Below are 21,176 nucleotides of genomic sequence, written 5' to 3'. Positions count from 1 at the left end.
CCAATCAACATACAGCACAAACATTCTTCACGTATGAACATTCCATACTTGGTGTGCAATCAATGGCTCACAATATCACAAACTTGTATATTCATCGTCATGATCATTTCTCAGAACATTTACATCATTCCAGAAAAAGAAACAAGAAAACACTCATACATACCATACCCCTTACCCCTCCCCTTCATTGATCACTAGCATTTCAAACTAAATTTATTTTAACATTTATCCCCCTATTTATTTTTATTCCATATGTTCTATTCGTCTGTTGACAAGGTAGATAAAAGGAGCATCAGACACAAGGTTTTCACAATCACACAGTCACATTGTGAAAGCTATATCATTATTCAATCATCATCAAGAAACATGGCTACTGGAACACAGCTCTACATTTTCAGGCAGTTCCCTCCAGCCTCTCCATTACATCTTGACTAACAAGGTGATATCTACCTAATGCGTAAGAATAACCTCCAGGATAACCTCTCGACTCTAGAATCTCTCGGCCATTGACACTATGTCTCATTTCACTTTTCCCCCTTTTGGTCGAGAAGGTTTTCTCAATCCCTTGATGCTGAGTCTCAGCTCATTCTAGGATTTCTGTCCCACATTGCCAGGAAGGTCCACACCCCTGGGAGTCATGTCCCACGTAGACAGGGGCAGGGTGGTGAGTTTGCTTGTTGTATTGGCTAGAGAGAGAGGCCACGTCTGATCAAGTGGCCATGTTTCTTAAAGATGATTGTATAATGATACAGCTTTCACAATGTGACTGTGTGATTGTGAAAAACTTGTGTCTAATGCTCCTTTTATCTACCTTATCAACAGACGAGTAAAGCATATGGAATAAAAATAAATAATAGAGGGAACAAATGTTAAAATAAATTTAGATTGAAATGCTAGTGATCAATGAAAGGGAGGGGTGAGAGATATGGTATGTATGATTTTTTTTCTGTTGTCTTTTTATTTCTTTTTCTGGATTGATGCAAATGTTCTAAGAAATGATCATAATGATGAATATGCAACTATGATGATATTGTGATTTACTGATTATATATGTAGAACAGAATGATCAAAAGTTAAGAATGCGTTTTTTGTTGCTATATATATTTTTTTAATTTAAAAATTAATTAAAAAAAAAAAGAAAATGGGAACTTTAAATCTTTTCCCTTTTACCCCTGAAACTGTGAGGGAGCTACTGAGAATTCAATTCCCTTTCAATATGGGTTGCAAAAGATCGAGCAGCCCTAGTGTCCACCAAAAATGTAATTTTTCCCTGATATGGGCCCACCTTTAGATTTATCAAAAGCTCGCAGTGGGCTCTTGAGACAAGGAGGCTTTAACCTCCCTAATTTTTAAAATTTATTAAGGATATCCCCCGACATTCTTTCTTTAAATTTGGGCATTCCCCTTTGAATTGACCAGGTTTTCCATAGTGATAACACCCTGCTAAACTCTTGTGCCCTCCTACTCCGTTATTCCCTTTGGCCCAGACTGTTTCTCTCTCACCTCTGCCTGTCTCCTCCCCGCTTTATCTCTAATCCCTTCTTGGTCATGTGGTTGACCCTGCTCAACATGATTTTAACTTATTTCTGCTTTCCTCTTCCTTTCTCATAACTCACTATCACCAATGGCAGGGCAGGGGAAGCCGTTCAGCTAAGTGAATTGGGTTTTAGCACTTGGCGGCAGCCTGGGGAGCACCCAGCCAGCATTTGCACTGGCCCCTTGGCCAAGCTCGTCCCTGACCCATCCCTGGCAGAGACGCCAGTGGCTGTGCAGTCCTGGGAGCCAGGGGGTGAGCCACGCATGGAGGAGGGGTTTGGGCCTTAGAGAAGGGAGGCAGGCCGGTGCCAAGCCCATGCTCTCAGGACCAATTGACCCATGTTCAACTGCTGGAACCCTTCTCCACTTCAGCCTTCAAAGCTCTTGTTTAAATATTAGCTATTACCACCAAGATCTGTACCTATGGCAGCTCCATCCAGGCCCGCGCCATAGGCTTCAAGACTCACCACAATGGCCTTCCTACTCATCGTGGCATAGCGTCTACAGGGTTGGAAGATCCTGGCAGCCCTGCAGGGTGGCAGTGGCCCATCCCACTCTTGTCCCTTTTGCGTGCATCCTAACTGCGGGCGATGGCTGGGTATGGGCCTGATGCTCCAGCGCCATTGTTCTTACAGCCCTGACCGAGCAGTTTTGACATCCCCCTCTCACCTGCTTCCCACCTCCCTCTCATACAACACCTCAGAGCAGACAAACAACAAACAAAAGCCCCACGCCTGCACCAAAGAAGGACCAAGGTGGTTCTGCATCTAAAATAAAATGTGGAAGCAAAGAAAGGAGCCCAACTGGGTCTTAAAGGCCACCATCACCAGTGAAGTTGAATACAGCAAAACATCACAACTAAAATACACTCTGAGACTTTCTTAACTTTCCTAGTGGTTTATCCTTCTACCTATTCATTTTCTGCATCTTCTTCTGAATGTTAGTCCAAGACTCCTTTATATCCTTGGGCCACAGGACTATCAGGGTCCATCCCTGAATATTTCCTTATTTGGTCCCTCAACTTTTGCAGGTAAGCAAAGAGTGTTTTGTTTAAGTTCATTCCTAAAATAATAATATTATAATAATAATAATAAACCCAACAAGATTTTGCTGGAAAAGATGCATCTTTAGTTTAACTAAGAATCCCTTGTGTCTCTTTAATCATCACACCTCTCCTTGGCTCAGCTACTTCCCTAAATAAATGGGAAAGCAGGCATCTTTTCTACCACCTCAAATAATGCTAACATTATTGCTCAGAAGTAGGTGGCAGGTCCTGTTAGAAGACACCATAACTCTCCTAGGAGTCCAATTCCTGCACTGACACTTTTATCAAACTGAACTCCTATAGGAAAACGCTCCCACATCAAGATAGTTTTATTCACCCATTTGCTTCATTCTTATTAGTAGTAAGTCTGCAATTCCTGCATTTGGCACATGGATTTATTATAGAGAAACCCTGACTCTGCATCAAGTGGTCACATACCACTGTGAAATAGTTCTATTGAACTAAAGAGACAAAACTAGAAAAATACCAAAATATCAGTAACTCCGAGTAACTTCTTCAAATCCCTTTAAGGACTAAAAATTGCTGGATAGTTTAAGCTATTTTTACCTTGAGACCCCTCAAAGACTTTATTTAAATTCTGAGATTTGGGTATAGCCAATTTTATCCCCTTTATAGTGAGGCCTTAAAGATCTCACATAAAACCAATCTTTATCTGCCCCGTATTTTGGCCAGAATACATCAGGCGGTACAATGCTTTATTTTGTCCAAATGTACATTTTTCTCTCCCTTGGTCTGCCAATGTTCCAACATTCTCCCTGTGGACAATTCAGGGGAGTGTTCCCAGAGGGAGGGGGGATTCTATAGGTACCCCCTCCATTTGTGCCCCAACCAGCCAACTGCCTCTACTCTTTCCGAGTCTTGCCTGGCTTCCTTTGTTTCGGCACCATCTTGCTTCATCTGACTCCAGCCCTTTCCCTCGTGGGAGAAGGAAACTATGGATTGGAACCCCACACTTGCTTACCACCAGGCTCATCAGAATTCATCCCAACCACCAAGGTAATGTTTAACAGCTTTTTCTTACCTTGGTCTGTGCATAGAGTTGCCTGGTCACTGTGAGGCAGATTTCCTCCTTTTCTTTTTCACAATCAGTGGATTTAAGTGTCTGGTCTCAGGTCCTTCTGGCTGCCAGAGATGGGCCTCCATGGCAGGGTCTGAGACCTCTTAACCAGCGGGGCATGCCTTCCCTTTTTCCTCCCCAAAGGTCCCTCTCTGAAGCTTTGGGTCCCAGATGAGCCCCCAAATTGTTAGAAAGAACACCATACTTGAAAGAGAATAAGCACTCACTGGATTGTGGAGAAGAAATGAATTTATTCACGATCTTGCAAGAACGAGCACCAACCCAAAAAATGGTGGCCAGTGGGCCAAACATTAGAATACCACAGGTATTTATATCCTAGGCTTAGCACACAGGCCCCTCCCCTGTTACTCTGCTGATTGGATACTCCAGAAATAACAGTTTAACCAGATAGTCTAACTAATTGAAATTTCCCATGGAAGGTTCCTGCTTTTGATTAGGCTTTACATTTCAATGACCCTGGCCATTACTTATTTAAACTTTGTTTCTACCGATTTTGCACCAATTCTAGGCTTTCATCAGAGACACTTTCCTTGCCTACCTGCAAAACTGGTTTGAGTTATTCTGCAGCCCTTTTCTGTGCCATCTTGTGTGAAAGCTAAACCAAATTTTCTTACATTGGGGAGCTATAAGGCTGAAAAAAATTAATTGAAAATACAGTAGACTCCCATTGACCCTGCTTTACCTTTACCCAGAATATTCAAAATATATGTGTGCCAGATTGGAAATTAGAAAACTTTTCTCTAGAGAAAGTAAATAACCCTGAAGGGGCAAAAACTCCACATACAGTTACTTGTGGGTTCTTGAAGAGAATGGCCCCATCACCCTAGCAGTTGGCAAGTCTTCCCATATACCCATAAATCTGTATAGTTTCCAGTCAGCTTTCTAGTGTTAGTATAAACAAATCCAAAAAATGATCAGAAATGAAAAAAATCAAAACAAGAGAAATGAAAAAAAAAAAAAACATGTAGAGGGAAAAATGTTTAATTATCATAATATCCTTAAAGGAAGGTATTATAATTCAAAGAATCAGGTGTTATGAAAAATAGCTCTATGAGAAAACCTTGGAAATTTAAAATATGTAGCAAAATAAATAGAATGATCAGAAAACAACATTGAGAAAATTTTCAAAAATAGAACGCAACCAGCAAGAAAAAAAAAGGGTGGAAAATAGAAAAGATAGAAGACTTTAAGGTAAACATCAAAGTAATAGGTTCAGCATCAAAGCAATAGGAGTTCCAGGAAAAACAGAACAGAAGGAACTTAGAGAAGAAACGCAATAAAATTTCCCCAATCTGGAGGACATGAGTTTCTAAATTGAAAGGGTCTACTGAGTGCACAGCAATGTAAAAAGGATAAAACAATACACACCAAGTCACACTATTACAAAATTTTAGATCAGGGATAACGAGAAACTGTTGAAAGATTAGGTTTGCGGGCATGGTGTTGGGAAGGAGAGGTTTGGAATCACTCAGAAGGGAGCATGAATAAAAATGGCACTGACTTTTTCAATGTAACAATGGGTATCAGAACATGATACGCTCAAAAATCTGAGGGGAGGGCCACGGTGGCTCAGCAAGCAGGAGTGCTTGCCTGCGATGCCAGAGGACCCGGGTTCGATTCCCGATGCCTGCCCATGTTTAAAAAAAAAAAAAAAAAATCTGAGGGGATTTGCATCCTGGAAGTTTATAACTGTTCTAGTTTGCTAGCTGCTGAATGCAACATACCAGAAACAGAATGGCTTTTAAAAAGGAGAATTTAATAAGTTTCTAGTTTACAGTTCTAAGGCTGAGAAAATGTCCCAATTAAAACAAGTCTATAGAAATGTCCAATCAAAGGCATCCAGGAAAAGATATCTTTGTTCAAGAAAGCTGATGAAGTTCAGGGTCTCTCTCTCAAGTGGAAGGGCACATGGCGAACACAGTCAGAGTTTCTCATCTGGAAAGGCACATGGTGAACACAGCATCATCTTCTAGCTTCTTCTGGCTTCCTGTTTCATGAAGCTCCCTGGGAGGCATTTTCCTTCTTCATCCCCAAAGATCGCTGGCTGGCAGACTCTGTTTCTCATGGCTATATCGTTCTGCTCTGCTCTCTCTGAATCGCTTTTATTCTCCAAAATGTTTCCTCTTTTATAGGACTCCAGAAACTTATCAAGACTCATCCAAATGAAGACATGTCACCTGATCTAGTTTAACAACCACACTTGATTAAATCACATCTCCAGGGAGATTATCTAATTACAGATTCAAACATACAGTATTGAATAGGGATTATTCTGCCATTACAAAATGGGATTTTGATTAAAACATGGCTTTTCTAGGGTCCATACATCCTTGCAAACCAGCACAATAACCAAGCAGACTAACCATCATGTATGAATGTGAGGACTCAAAAAGTTGATCTGCCATGCAACTTTCTTAGAGAATGATTTCCAGTGAAACAAGAAAGAAGAAGGCACAAAATTGAAATAGTAAATTTAACAGGAAAATGTCAATGGGAAATTCTAGTGAAAAAGTATGCCCAAAACCTGCTACAGTTTTTGAAGAAGAGAAAGAGAAACTTCAGAGAGAGAGATCTCTAGTGAGGGTAGGGGTTGGGAGCTGGAATAGACTATCTGATGTTGAGCAGTTGGGGAAAAATCTGCCTGAGGTCAACAACAGCTCTAGTTGAGCAACTGAAACAATAATCGCTTCATAGAAAACTATGCTGGTGGGAAAAACAAAGCAAATAGTGATTCAAAAAAAAATTCTGCAAGAAAGGAAATCACAAAATACTAACTTCTTCTGCAGTTTTTACATAGACAATAATGAAACACTGACTAAAAATTGTGTTATAATAAGATAATAGACAAAAGGAAGTGGGCAGTTAAGAATGCTAAGTCATCACCTATGATAGCTGAAAGTCAATGAAGTCTAAAATTGACAAACCAAAAAATAAAAGTATAAGCCCTGGTTAATAATATCCAAACAAGTTGAAAGCTGTTGCCTTTGGGGAAATAGGATAGTGAGGAGAGAATGGGGTAATGTTTTTCCTATTGTACCATTTAATTTTTAAATTAGGTATATTTATTACTTTGACATAAACTTAAAACTCTTAATGTCAAAATACTGATATTATACAATGGGTAGGTTCCAACTCTTTAATTTAATGAAGCAAGTTCTTTTGTCCTAGAATTTTCCCCTGTAAAAATTATCAGGAATTGGAAGCAATGAGAATTCATGCTTGTTTAATGCACATATAGACTTAAAGATAAGAAAATTTAAGTTCATATTCCTTAGTAATTATAATTCTCATGTAAAACTTTCCCTGAAAAGAAATCCTGCCCCTATGAAGGACCTAGAGAATTTAGGTTCAGACAGTCACCTGTTCTGGTGGCATATGAAGGAACCTATGCTTTTTTTTTTTTTTGACATCGGCAGGCTCCAGGAATCTTACCTGGGTCTCCAGCATGGCAGGTGAGAATTCTGCCCCTGAGCCACCATTGCCTGCCCAGAACCTATGCTTTTAATATATTCCCAAAGTATCAAAGTTTGTCAGGACTGCTATAACCAAGTACCACAAACTAAGTGGCTTAAACAACAGGAATTTATTGTCTCAGTTTGGAAGCAAGAAGGCCAAAGCAAAGCGCTGGCATGATTATACGTCCTCGAAAGTTCATAGCATTCTGGCAGTAGCGTGCCACAATCCATAACTCAGTCTCTGCCTCTGTCATTGGTCATCTCTCACCCACCCGCACCTGTCTCTGAATTTTCTCTGCTTATAAAGACTGATCTTATCAGATCAAGGCCCACCCAACTTTAGTTTGGCCTCACCTTTGCTAATAACTATTTACAGATGGGTCCCATTTACAGATCTGTTCACATCTACAGAAATTGGAGTTAGGACATTGTGTAGTTAGATTCAGTTGTCAACTTGGCCAGGTGAAGGTGCTTAGTTATATTGCTGTGGACATGAGCTGATCACATGTGAACCTCATCTGTCACTGATTACATCTGCAGTCGGCTAGGAGGCATGCCTGCTGCAATGAATGCTGTTTGATTAATTGGCTGGTGTTTAAATGAGAGAGCTCAACGTAGCACAGCCCAAGCAGCTTAGCATACCTCATCTCAGCACTCACAGCTCAGCCCCATCCTTTGCAGATGCAGAAAGGAATCATCCTGGGGGAAGCTGTTGGAACCCAGAGGCTTGGAGAGAAGGCCAGCAGAGACCGCCCTGTGCCTTCCCATGTAAGAAAGAACCTCAGTTGAAAGTTAGCTGCCTTTCCTCTGAAGAACTATATGTCAACTAAATAAATCCCTTTATTGAAAGCCAATCCATCTCTGGTGTGTGGCATCCCAGCAGCTAGCAAACTAGAGCAGATGTAATCATGTCTTTGCAGGTGGTAGTGATAGTGTGGGGCAGGGGAGACATGATTCAATCCATAACACAAGAGTTGAAGAAAATTTTCCACTAGATGCAGCCTCTAGCTTTGTACAATAGAGGTCTTCACAGTCTACTCTGCAGAGTGAAATTATTCCCACTTCCTTCTCTCTGCTTCAGTTTTCAAAAATGGTGAAAATATCTATTGCAAACGATGCAGCTCAAGATTTTGATATCTAAACCTGAAATTCTAAGAAATATTGTAAACAGTCTATTCTTTTTGTGCAAACATAGTCCTGGACCACTTGCAACACTATAACCTGGGGATGAGGAGTGCTTATTACAGATGCAAATTTCTGGGCCCTACCCAGATTTACTGAATCAGAATTTCTTAAGAGGGCCAAGGAATATAAGTTTTTCAATCAATCCAGATAATTCAACTAAATTTTAATTTAATATTATGCTATTGGTTTTTATTTTATCAATGGTCAATATGAGACATAAAATATCTACTTTTTAAAAAAATGCTATTAAGAACACTTTTATTTTTCAAGTCCATGCAAAAAGTTCCCTGTGAACAAGTATGTTTCCTTTTATTAGACCAGTGCTTTTCAAATTTGACTAAATGTCAGAATCACCTGGGGACTTTTGATTTAAAAAGTAGTTTAATACACAGCTTCCCAGATCCTATGCAAGGCCTAGTCATTGAACTCTCCAGGTGAATGAGGGTCCATGTGATACTGACAATGAACCATTGTCAAAAAAAAAAAAATAAGATGCACAGGTGGTTCAATGGTAGAATGCTTGCCTTCCATGTAAGAGATTTGCATTTGATTCCCAAACCATGTACTCACCCCAAAAAAATCTGCATGTGACAATATTTAGTTAATTCTCTGTGTTCACTTCTTGCCTTGGCTTCCTGGATGCTAGTCTTACAGCACTTTTTCTTGGAATATAGTTCTTTAATATAATTATTCTCCTTTTCTTTCCCAATTTTATTGCTTGGCTCTTTTCATATGCTTTTCATGAATTCCATCGTCAGAGGAAACACTTTATAATAACATTATCCTTTGGACCGACACATTTCTTGCAATAGCATTTAAACCTAAAATAAATCAGTTATTAGGAGTAATGAGTGAAAGACTACTGTGGGCTTTTAAAAGTTTCATCATCCAGGACGGGCCACTGTGGCTCAGCAGGCAGAGTTCTTGCCTGCCATGCCAGAGACCTGGATTCGATTCCTGGTGCCTGTCCATGCAAAAAAAAAAGGTTTCATCATCCAGATTTTGTATTGAGGGTTTTTGAAAGTTTCATCATCCAGATTACAGCACTCTTAAAAAAAACATTGCTATTAAAATGGCACATACATAATTATGCTCCTGGTCCCCCTATGGTCCCTTCTCTATGGGCACCCCCATATGTAAAATACACTGCTTTTCTTTCTTTTTCTTTACCACCTCAAAGAGTTCGTCCATTTTAGTGGGATTAACCATTACAACCCTGCTGAACAATTTCCAAATGTATATGTGAGCTTGAATCACTGACCAAAGCCTCAAGCCTTCGTCTCTTCTATCTGCAGGAACTCTTCATTTGGCTGTCTCCCAAAGTCCAGACATCATTGTTAATAAACTGAAGGCATTTACAACCAAACTCTTCAGCTTTCTCCTCAATTTCATACCCCTGATTATCTCCTTATCCCGACTCAACAATGGTAAATAGCATCACCATTCCCCAATGTCCCAAGCTGAAGTACTCCTTGGTCACTCCTGTTTCTTTAAAGCCCCACTCCACCCAGCAGGGCAGTATCTGTTCTATAATTTGAGGATGTGATTTGAAGACAGTTTCGGGACCAAAGAAAATGCTGTTGGGTGTGAGAGATGTTCAGAAGGAGAGCTCATTTGCCTGGGAAATGAAAATGGCTTTCTTCGCAGGGACAAAACCTATCATTTGTCATTTATAATCTCTTAAAAGATTTATCCCTTTTTTTCCTTCTCTGGCCGAGTGCCTATTTCCTGAATTAAACTACTACTAATTGATTTCCCTGTAGGCAGCTTATTCCTGATTCCATTCTTCATTGTAGTTGTGGGAAGTGGTGATGGGGATGATGGTGGAAACAGTTGTGCAATAATATTTGTCCAATCGATCCATCATCTGTAGAAAAGGAAAAATAATACTACCTAATTCAGTTGTAGTAAATGAGACATTTTGTAGTGTTTAGCATAGGGCTTTCACCAGATACATATCAGGTACTTTTATTTTGTTGTTGCTGTTGTAAAGAGTGCATTCATATATTCCCTTGTGATTATTTCACTTTGATTGATATGACACTGCCAGTCAAGCTCCACTAAATACCACATTCACTCTTTAGTAAAATCTCACCCCACCTTCAGACAATAAAATTTACATTCTTCATCTCGGGAGTTAAAATCTAGGTAGCTGTAAAACCTGAAGCAAATGAATTAACTGAGCCTTTCTTTCCTCATTTCAAAAAAGGGTAGCATGATGTTCGAGGCTGATATGAAATTAAAATTAATAATGTACAGTGGTTGAGAGAGTTCAAATAGAGTTGAGAATCTATTCTGGAGGCTACTCTTATGCATAAATACTACTGCTTTTGGTTGTTTGGGGAACCAGCCATTATTTTTCGATTGATCACCCGTTCTTGCAAGAGCATGAATAAATTCTTTTCTTCTTCACAATCAGATGAGCGTTTGTTCTCTTTCAGGTACAGCTGTCTTTCTAACAGCTTTGTTTTAGAACACCTGGGCTGGCACAAACAGAGCTCCAAGAACACCTTGGGCTTTATTTGAGATTCTACAAAGGTTTCACACCCTATAATTACTTTCCAGATACCTACAACTTCCAGACATGTTTCTAGGCCAGATAAGTTCTGAAACCCACAGAGGCCAGCTCTCCAGAACATCAACTAGTTCCATTCCCCTAAATATTATCAACAGCTCCTTCCAACATGAAAAAGTTAGAATGGGCATAGCCCAAATAACCCTAAAATTGGGAGAAAGATCAGAGGAGAAGGTGCAAATGAATATGATTGTTGAATCGTTATATTGATATTTTAGTCTCCAGAATTTGGAGCAGCTAGAAAAAACTAAAATTGTGGAATTGTAACTCATACCTAACAGTGAAATCTGTTGTACAACTAATTGCTGTGGTGTGCTTTGAAATTAATTGCTTTTTTGTATATATGTTATTTTTCACAATAAAATAATAACAATAATAAAATGATGTATAGGAAAAGTGCTTGAGGAACTGCCAAGAATTATATAAATTTTAGTTGTTTTCATTTCTGCAGTAAGCTTTGTGTTCTAGCTTGCTAGCTGCCAGAATGCAATATACCAGAAACAGAATGGCTTTTAAGGGGAATTTAATAAGTTGCCAGTTTACAGTTCTAAGGTTGAGAAAATGTCCCAATTAAAACAAGTCTATAGAAATGTCCGATCAAAGGCATTCATCCAGGGAAAGATACCTTGGTTCAAGAGGGCCGATGAAGTTCAGGGTTTCTCTCTCAAGTGAGAAGGCACATGGTGAACACAGTCAGGGTTCCTCTCTCATCTGGAAGGGCACGTGGTGAACATGGCATCATCTGGTAGCTTTCTCTCCCGGCTTCCTATTTCACGAAGCTCCTGGGAGACATTTTCCTTCATCTCCAAAGGTCGCTGACTCGTGGGCTCTCTGCTTTGTGGTGCTGCAACATTCTCTGCTCTCTCCAAATCTCCTTTCTCCAAAATGTTTTCTCTTTTATAGGACTCCAGAAACTTATCAAGACCCACCCAAATGGGTGGAGACATGTTGTCACCTAATACAGCTTAACAAACACTCTTGATTTAATCACATCTCCAGGGAGATGATCTGATTACAGTTTCAAACATATAGTATTGAATAGGGATTATTCTGCCTTTACGAAATGAGATTTAGATTAAAACATGGCTTTTCTAGGGGACATATAGCCTCTCAAACCAGCACACTTTGTGAGAATAAAATTAAATTTAGCTTTCACACAAGATGGTGCAGGATGAGAGAAATGGAACTCACTAAAAGGGCTGCAAGACAGCTCAAACCAGTCCTGCAGGCAGGGAAAGGAGAGGGCCTCTGATGCAAGCCTAGAATTGGCACCAAATCCTTTTATGGATAAAAACAAGTTTAAACAAATGATGACCAGGGTCGCTAGAATGTAAAATGCAATTGAAAGAGGGGACTCTCAGTGGAAAACGTGAAACAGTTAAGCTGCTCAGATAGGCTATAGCCTCCGGAGTAACCAATCGGTGGAGAAACAGGGGAGGGACCTGGGTGCTAGGCTTAGGGAATAAATACTACTGCTCTTGATTGCTTGGGGAACCAGCCATCATTTTTTGGTTGAGCACCCGTTCTTGCAAGATGATGAATAAATTCTTTTCTTCTTCACAATCAGATGAGCATTTGTTCTCTTTCAGGTACAGCTGTCTTTCTAACAGCTTTGTTTTAGAACACCTGGGCTGGCGCAAACAGAGCTTCAAAGTATCCTTGACCTTAGTTCCACTAGGCACTGAGCCATATACCATTTCTTCGTGGCTACAAAAATCTGCTCAGTTCAACCAGTTATGAATTCCCTGAGGCATAAGTCCTGCTATTTTTAGAGGCTGTTTATTTTACTATTTTGAGCAGAATGCAGCTTTCAATGTTTAATTCTCTCCAGGTGAACGAGATGTCGTGGCAGATGTAAGTGCTCAATTCCCTTATGGCCCTTCCCCACAGGCTGCTGCTGTTCTCTGGCTCGTGCCCTCCTCCCGGCAAACCAGTTACCACCATTTCCCTGCCTGTTTTGTGAATGAGACTTCTCTTGGAAGCAAGCACAAATTCAGACTAGGGCCCTCCTCCTCCTTCTGTGACTGTGGGGATTATTTTAGAAATCCACCCTACTACACATTCCATAGTCCTTGACCATTGCCTCAAATTCAAGCTGCTCCATCTGTTCATTCTCTCTCCTTCACTCATGTTCAAGCTGCTTGCTGGATTCTTCTCCCCTGTTTCAACCACCTCCCCTGTTTCTCAACCTCTAGAGCTTGTCCACTGTGTTCCCTGAGACACCAATCATGGTTCCTGTTATTATTTGTCCCATTCCCTCCTCCACACCTTTTAATAATAGATTCACTTCCCTTAACACAGAGAAAAGCATGTGACCAAGATGGGCCACCATAAGTGGCCCCAAAATGGGTAACCCAAGCTAGCCCAGTCTGGGTCTGTCTTTGGGATTGTTGTTAGAAAACTTGCAAGTGGCCATGTTCTCTGCCACATATAAAGTCCATTTACAGCAGGAAAAAAATAAAGCCAAGTTGAAATGAAAGAGAAAAATAGGGACAGATGGAAAAGGAGAAAATGGTGATGTGGCCAAGCCTCTGGTTCCAGCTCCTAAGATTCACAAAGCACCCTGGTTCCTGAAACTTTCCTTTGGAATCTGGGAAGTTTTAGGCCAATAATACCCCTTGCAAATTCAAAAAGGTATATTCAACAGATCCTTTCCATTATAAATAGACCCCCTACATCCTCCACCACAACACGGAACATTTCCTCTAACCAGTTGCCTTAACTATATCCAGGCCTTCACTTTAAACCACCTATTCCCTTCAGCTCTTGGAAATGAAAATAGTTCTTCTCTCAAACTTTGTACAGGTCTTGAGGCCAGACGTGGAGCTGGCAATCACCCCTCTCCAAACTCTTACAGTGCCATCCTACTCCTGTAAAAGATCTGTTCCTATGACCATCTGTCCCTCTGCCCTATTGCTGTCCCCTGCCCCGACATGCACATGTTCGTTCACTCACACAGGGATTTGGCTCATCAGCTTCCTTGCATCGCCCTTCCTGATTTCATCATCCATAGGGAGGCAGTTCCAGCACTCTGAGTGCTCAGTTCTGTAGCTGCCTCTTCTCGAACAGCCTTCCTTCTCCCTTGCAGTGTGAAAAGAGGTCCTCAGCTGCCTTTGTGAAGTTGATCTCCTCTCCGTGCTCTGGTGGGTCCCAAACCTTCAGACCTCTCCCTCTCTCCCCAGCCCCTACAGCCTCTTCCTCTCATCAAAACATGCTTTTTAAAAAACAAAAACAGAAACCTACCTTGATTCCCTCAATTCCTCTTTAGCTATATACCCAGCTCTATCCTTCCATTCAGAGCTAAGCTTCTTCAAAACATGGCTGACACTTGATGTCCCTATTGCTTCACTTTGCAGTCACCGCCCTGTGAAACTGGTCTCCCTTTGAAAGTATCTCAGGCCCCTGATGTTGCTTCAGTTAAACAAGATGAGAAATGCTACCTTAGGCTCCTGAAACTACCAGAGGTCAGAGGGTCACAGCATAATAAAATTGCCCCTGAAGGGACACACATGTGGTCTGGGTGGGTATAGCGTTTTCAAAACCATGACCAGCCAGTTCCCTCGCAATTCTCAGATCCACCTACCAGGGTCACATGCCATCTCCTGCCAGCCTCAGCTAGTAACAACACTGCTGCATTGTAATTGGTTTTATAGTTTCCATAGCAGTAAAAGTTATACTCAACAAAATTATATAATTCCCTACCTGCAAATGGAATGCTTTTGCTTCCTAATAGAAATACAATTTCCTCCTCACAATGAGTGCAATTTTATATTTTTAAAACTGACTGTAAACAATATAACATGTAAACAGATAAGTGGCCTGCTTTAAAAAGGAGAAGGGAGGTATTTGTGTTTCTATCAGGGTAAAAACCAGTTTCTTAAATGGATTAGTAGTAATGAGATAAGATTGAGAAACACTGCTCTCTGGAAGTTCAGGGTCTTTCAGTAAGAGGAGCCACTAGAAGACTATTTAACACACAAACAGATCACTAGCTGTGTGATCCTTGAGCAAATTACTTAGCCTTGAAAATAGATGGTTATTAATATTTTAAAATTTCAACTTGTGCGTGAGACTAAAGCAAAAAATATTTATTTCGTACAAAATTTATATTTTGACTAGTGCATTTCCTAATATAACTTATGTAGATAGTTTGGTTGAACACCATAAATGCATGGAAACTTTGGTAGGACATGAGATTTTGTTGGTTTGTCCAGAGTGATGCCCCGATGAATCCCATAGTGATTTGATCAGTGGGTGGAAAAGTATTTGCAAAGTCCCCTTCAGGGAATGGTGAGAACAGGGAAAAATTCAACCTCCCCAAGTTGAATTCTTGATATTCTCACACGCAGTGTGGACAACCAAAGCTATAGGCTGAGACCCCAGGCTTGGGGGTTGTTCATATGAAACTCAACCCCACAAAGGATAGGTCAAGCCTACTTAAAATTAGGCTTAAGAGTCATCCCCAAGAGAGCCTCTTTTTTGCTCAGATGTGGCCTCTCTCCAGCCAACACGACGAGCAGTCTCACCATCCTCCCCCTGTCTATGTTGGACATGACTCCCAGGGGTATGGACCTTCCTGGCAACGTGGGACAGAAATCGTAGAATGAGCTGAGACTCAGCATCAAGGGATTGAGAAAAACCCTGGAATGAGCTGAGACTGAGCATCAAGGGATTGAGAAAACCTTCTCGACCAAAAGAGGGAAGAGTGAAATGAGATAAATCTCTCAATGGCTGAGAGATTCCAAACAGAGTCAAGAGTTTATTCTGGAGGTTATTCTTACACATTAAGTAGATATCACCTTGTTATTCAAGATGTAATGGAGAGGCTGGAGGGAACTGCTGAAAATGTAGAGTTGTGTTCCAGTAGTACTGTTTCTTGAAGATGATTGAATAATGATATAGCATTCACAATGTGACTGTGTGATTGTGAAAACCTTGTGTCTGATGCTCCTTTTATCTAATCTACCTTGTCAACAGATGAGTAGAACATATGGAATAAAAATAAATAACAGGGGGAACAAATGTTAAATAAATTTAGTTTGAAATGCTAGTGATCAATGAAAGGGAGGGGTAAGGGGTATGGTATGTATAATTTTTTTCTGTTTTTGTTTTATTTTTTTTCTGTTGTCTTTTTCTTTTTCTGAATTGATACAAATGTTCTAAGAAATTATCACGATGATGAATATGCAACTATGTGATGATATTGTGAATTACTGATTATATATGTAGAATGGAATGATCAAAATAGGAATGTTTGTGTTTATTTGGTGTTTTTTAGTATTTTTAAAAAATTAAAAAGTAAAAAATAAAATTAAAAAAATGTATTAAAAAATTACTTAGCCTCTCTGAGCCTCAGTTTCTCTATGTTTAAACGACAACAGTTATAGATTTGCGTAGGGTTTCTGTGAAGACTAAATGATATAACTTATGCAAAAGCAAAATACCTGGAACATAATGGGCATGCAACAAATATTAGTTTCCTATTCTTCATCTTTACATCCCTAAGAGAAGTTGAAATCGAACAGTTTCATTTTATTTAGGCGCTTTCTTGCACACACGTTCACATCAGCTCAGAAAGGTCTTTTTCATTCTTGTGTGGCCAACTAAAAAAAGTCTCTCAGGGCAAAGTTAACATCCTGCTTCCTCTATATTTTAGCTATTTTATTTTATATTTTCTTTTTTATATTTCTCACAATTACAGCAGCCCAAATTTTCTTGAATAGACCCAATTCCAAGCAATCTAACTTTTGTCCTGTCTTAAATCATTAAGCATCCTGGAAACTTTAACCTCTCAGGGTCCAAGCTACATTTGAAAACACATCATTTACCCAGAATATGGTTGGTATCCAGAGTAGCCAGCACAGAGCTGGAGACACTCAGGAGCAATATTCTGTTCAACAGTGAATAAAGAAGTATTTGCAAAGTCCCCTTGGGAAATGGGGAAAATTCAACTCCCCCACTTGGAGAATTCCTGATATTCTCGCAAGCAGTGGGAACAACCAAATCAATAGGCCAAGCCCTCAATCTTGGGGTTTGCCCCTGTGAAACTTATTCCTGCAAAGGACAGGCTAAACCAACTAAAAACTGGGCCTGAGTCAGAGAACCTCTTTTGTTGCTCAGATGTGGCCTCTCTTTCTAAGCCAACTCAGCATGTGAACTCACTGCATTCCCCCATATGTGGGACATGACTCCCAGGGGTGTAAATCTACCTGGCAACATGGGATAGAAAGCCTGAGATAAGCCAGGACCTGGCATCAAGAGATTGAGAAAGCCTTCTTGACCAAAAGGGGGAAGAGAGAAATGAGACAAAATGAAGTTTCAGTGGCTGAGAGATTTCAAACAGAGTCAAAAGGTTATCCTGGAGATTACTCTTCTGCATTATACAGATATCACTTTTTAGTTTATGGTGTATTGGAGTGGCCAGAGGGAAGTATCTGAAACTGTTGAGCTGTGTTCCAGTAGCCTAGATTCTTGAAGACAATCGTATAAAGATATAACATTTACAGTGTAACTGTGTGATTGTGAGAACCTTGTGTGTGATTGTGAGAACCTTGTGTCTGATGCTCCTTATATCCCTGGTATGGACAGATAAGTAAAAAAATATGGATAAAAATGAATAAATAAATAATAGGGAGGACAAAGGGTAAAATAAATTGGATAGATGAAAACACTAGTGGTCAATGAGAGGGAGAGGTGAGGGGTATGGTATGTATGGGCTTTTTATTTTTTTTTTTTTTGCTGGAGTGATGCAAATGTTCAAAAAATGATCGTGGTGATGAATATATAACTATGTGATACTATTGTGAGCCATTGAATGTACAGCATATATGGAATGTTTTATGTCAAGAATATATGTTTGCATGTTAAGTTTTTACAATAAAAATATTAAATGTTGTGCTGGTTTGGAAGGATATATGTCCCCTAGAAAAGCCATGTTTTAATCTAAATCCTATTTCATAAAGGCAGAATAATTCCTATTCAATATTATTTGTTTGAAACTGTAATCAGATCATCTCCCTGGAATGTGATTTAATCAAGAGTGGTTGTTAAACTGGATTAGGTGACAACATGTCTCTACCCGTTTGGGTGGGTCTTGATAGGTTTCTGGAGTCCTATAAAAGAGGAAACATTTTGGAGAATGAAAGAGATTCAGAGACAGCAGAGAAGAATGACATAGCCATGAGAAGCAGAGAGCCCACAGGCCAGTGACCTTTGGAGATAAAGAAGGAAAACACCTCCCAGGGATCTTCATGAAACAGGAAACCAGGAGAGAAAGTAGCAGATGGACATCTTCCTCGCCATGTGCCCTTCCAGCCGAGAAAGAAACTGTGACTGTGTTCGCCATGTGCCTTTCCAGATGAGAGAGAAACCCTGAATATCATCGGCCTTCTTGAACCAAGGTATCTTTCCCTGGATGCCTTTGATTGGACATTTCTATAGACTTGTTTTAATTGGACATTTTCTTGGCCTTAGAACTGTAAACTAGCAACTTATTAAACTCCCCTTTTTAAAAGCCATTCTGATTCTGGTATATTGCATTCAGGCAGCTAGCAAACTAGAACAAATATATATATATATATTCTGTTCAAGGGAAGACTCAATGGTAAAGCCTCCTTTCCCACCACCATGCCCCTAGCCTCACTGGATTGAATGGAAGGCATCCCTCTTTATCAATCTAAGAAACCAGTCTTTAAAAAGAAGCTCTGATTAGAACTGGTTGCCATTTTCCCCTAAAAGACTGCCAGGACTGCTTCCACCATGCTTCAGAACCCTTTCTATCCCAATCAGCTCCAGAGTCATACCTGCACTGTTGCCCATCATCATTTCCCCAAATTGCTCTGTTCAGCCCCTTATTTACAAGCTAAAAAGTCCCCTCCCAGGCCCACAAACTCTTCTGCTGTATCCCCTAGAAGCCTAGGTGTGTCCTCTGCAGAATCCTCTATAGCCTCACCTCTTTCAGAATGTTTGCTTCACCCTCTTGCACAGAAAACTAGACACAACTCTAACTGAAAATCAGAACCCACTTTCCCTAGACTCTTCTCAAAAAGTACCTGGGTTTTTCCTCCCACACCCCAGATACCACACAGCCTAGAGATGCAGCATCTCATGGCCCTTGTTGCTGGCAGACAATTTTTCTCCCGAGCTCAAAAACCCCAGTTTTCCTGGAAGCCCATGCTCTCAAACTCTACACCTCACTTGTGGCAATCACCTACCAACCTCCCTGGGACTCCTGATTATTCATGGAACATGTGAAAGCCTGGCTCACAGGCTCTCTTTCCACCGCTGCTTCTTTGATTGCTCATGTTAAGTATTTGTGGAGCCCCCTAGTCTCTTTAGTGCCTTGAATCCTCCCTTCCAATGTGCTCCTCCTCCATCCTCTCACTTCAGCCACCCAGGTCCAACATCAAACCCTACCTATCTCTTTGCCCAGGACAGCATGGCCATTGAACTCTCCATTTCAAGCCTCCTCACTCTTCAGTCGAGGACTCGCGACTCCAACAATTTTTCAATCCCGTGGTATCTCCAATTCAGAGGCTCTAGCACTATTTCTCTGTCCCTGGTATCTGTCAGAGACTTCTCAAGAAACAGATGGCTCATGCAAAAGGTCTTAGCTGAGGGGTATTTAATGAAGGTGCTATTCACAGTGGCAGGGTTGAGGGAATCTAATTGTATATATAATATCATATGATGCATGTTTATACATATCATACAATATTATGAGTCCACTTATATGGAATATCCAGAATAAGCAAATTGATAGAAACAGAAAGTAAACTACCAGTTACCGGAAGGGTGGGGAGGAGTAAAGGGGAGTTATTGCTTAATGGGTACAGACTTTCTGTTTTGGGTGATGAAAATATTTTAATAATGGGCGATGGTGGTGGTAACACTACATGATAAATGTAATTAATACCTCTCACATGTACATTTAAGAATGATTAAAATGGCATGTTTTTTCTTTTATGTATATGTTACCACAATACAAATAATAATTAAAAGAAAGAGAGAGAGATGAATTAGGTCCTGCCAGAGCATTTCAGTTTGTTGTAGCCTTCAACTGGGGATGCCTCCAGGCTCTGCCTCAGTTTCCCACTGAAGCCATGCACTTCCTGAGCAGGCCCCACTCCCAGACTGAGCACAGCAGTGGTGTAAAGACTCACTGTTTCTGCCCAGGATGGGGAGTGTCCATGAGCAGTCTTTGTGCTCGAGTTAGACGTATGTTCAAGCAACCAAAAGAAAATCAGTGTGGTATTTCTCATAAAAGAATGAAAAATAATTAAATTTGAAAGTTTGAAGAGGTCAACTTTGGTTTAAAAATTCAGTTTAATGGAACAATTCACCTCCACGTGACTGCACTCCAAACCGCCCCCTTCAGAACACTTATCATATTTGCAATTATTTGTTCACTGCCTGTCTTCCACTCCAGGTGTGAGCATCAAGAACAAGGATTAAGTCTTCCTTGATCACAGCTATATCCCTAGTACTCAGGACTTGCTTGGCACTGTGAGAGTTCTCTTTAAATATCTTTACATGAGTAAAATTGAATTGACATATTTCAATTCACTTTTATGATGGTTTCTTGTGTATACTCCTTGAAGGTTTTATTCCATTTTCTGTGAAGCCTTTTTTTCCTTTTCATTCACTCGATAAATATTGAGCACTAAAAATCTGACAGGCTTTTGTCGCTTCTGCAACAATGAAGACCATCGTCAGCAACCAGAGTGACAACTTTGCAGAAAATGTAGACGTCGCACTGAAGGGACACACAGTTGTTGTGAAGGGCCCCCCAGGAACTCTACAGAGGGACTGGAATCACATCAACATAGAACTCAGTCTCCTTGGAATGAAAAAGAAGAGATGTCAGGTGGACAAATGGTTGGAAAACAGAAAGGAACTGGCTACAGTTTACATGATCTGTAGTCATGTACAAAACATCATCAAGGGGTTGTACTGGGCTTCCACCACAATATAAGGTCTGTGTGTGCTCATGTCCCATCAGTGCTGTTATTCAGGACAGTGGGCCTCTTGTTGAAATCTGAAATTTCTTGGGTGAAAAATAAATATGCAGGGTTTGGACGAGGCCCAGGCATGGCTTGTTCAGTATCTCAAGCCCAGAAAGATGAGTTAATTCTTGAAGGAAATGACATTGAACTTGTATCAAATTCAGCTGCTTTGATTCACATTGTGCAAGGCACAACAATTAAAAATAAGGATATCAGAAAATTTAAGGATGACGCCTATGTCTCTGAAAGAGAAACAATTTAGCAGGCTGATGAATAA

At 40.3% G+C, this 21,176-nt stretch overlaps 1 long non-coding RNA gene and 1 pseudogene across 1 annotated transcript; both read left to right on the top strand.

Annotated features, from left to right (window-relative positions):
* Positions 1–861: 861 nt before the first annotated feature.
* LOC143688723 (uncharacterized) lies at positions 862–15,964 on the top strand. Its single transcript, XR_013178247.1, has 3 exons — positions 862–3,598; positions 12,727–12,749; positions 13,984–15,964. It is a non-coding gene; the product is annotated as an uncharacterized LOC143688723 (long non-coding RNA).
* A 4,320-nt stretch (positions 15,965–20,284) lies between these two features.
* LOC143686298 (large ribosomal subunit protein uL6 pseudogene) lies at positions 20,285–21,176 on the top strand (annotated as a pseudogene).

This window comes from Tamandua tetradactyla, chromosome 6, assembly GCF_023851605.1.
Source record: "Tamandua tetradactyla isolate mTamTet1 chromosome 6, mTamTet1.pri, whole genome shotgun sequence".
Taxonomy (NCBI): domain Eukaryota; kingdom Metazoa; phylum Chordata; class Mammalia; order Pilosa; family Myrmecophagidae; genus Tamandua; species Tamandua tetradactyla.
Note: the sequence above shows the minus strand (reverse complement) of the source record. Positions and strands in the feature narration are given on the sequence as shown.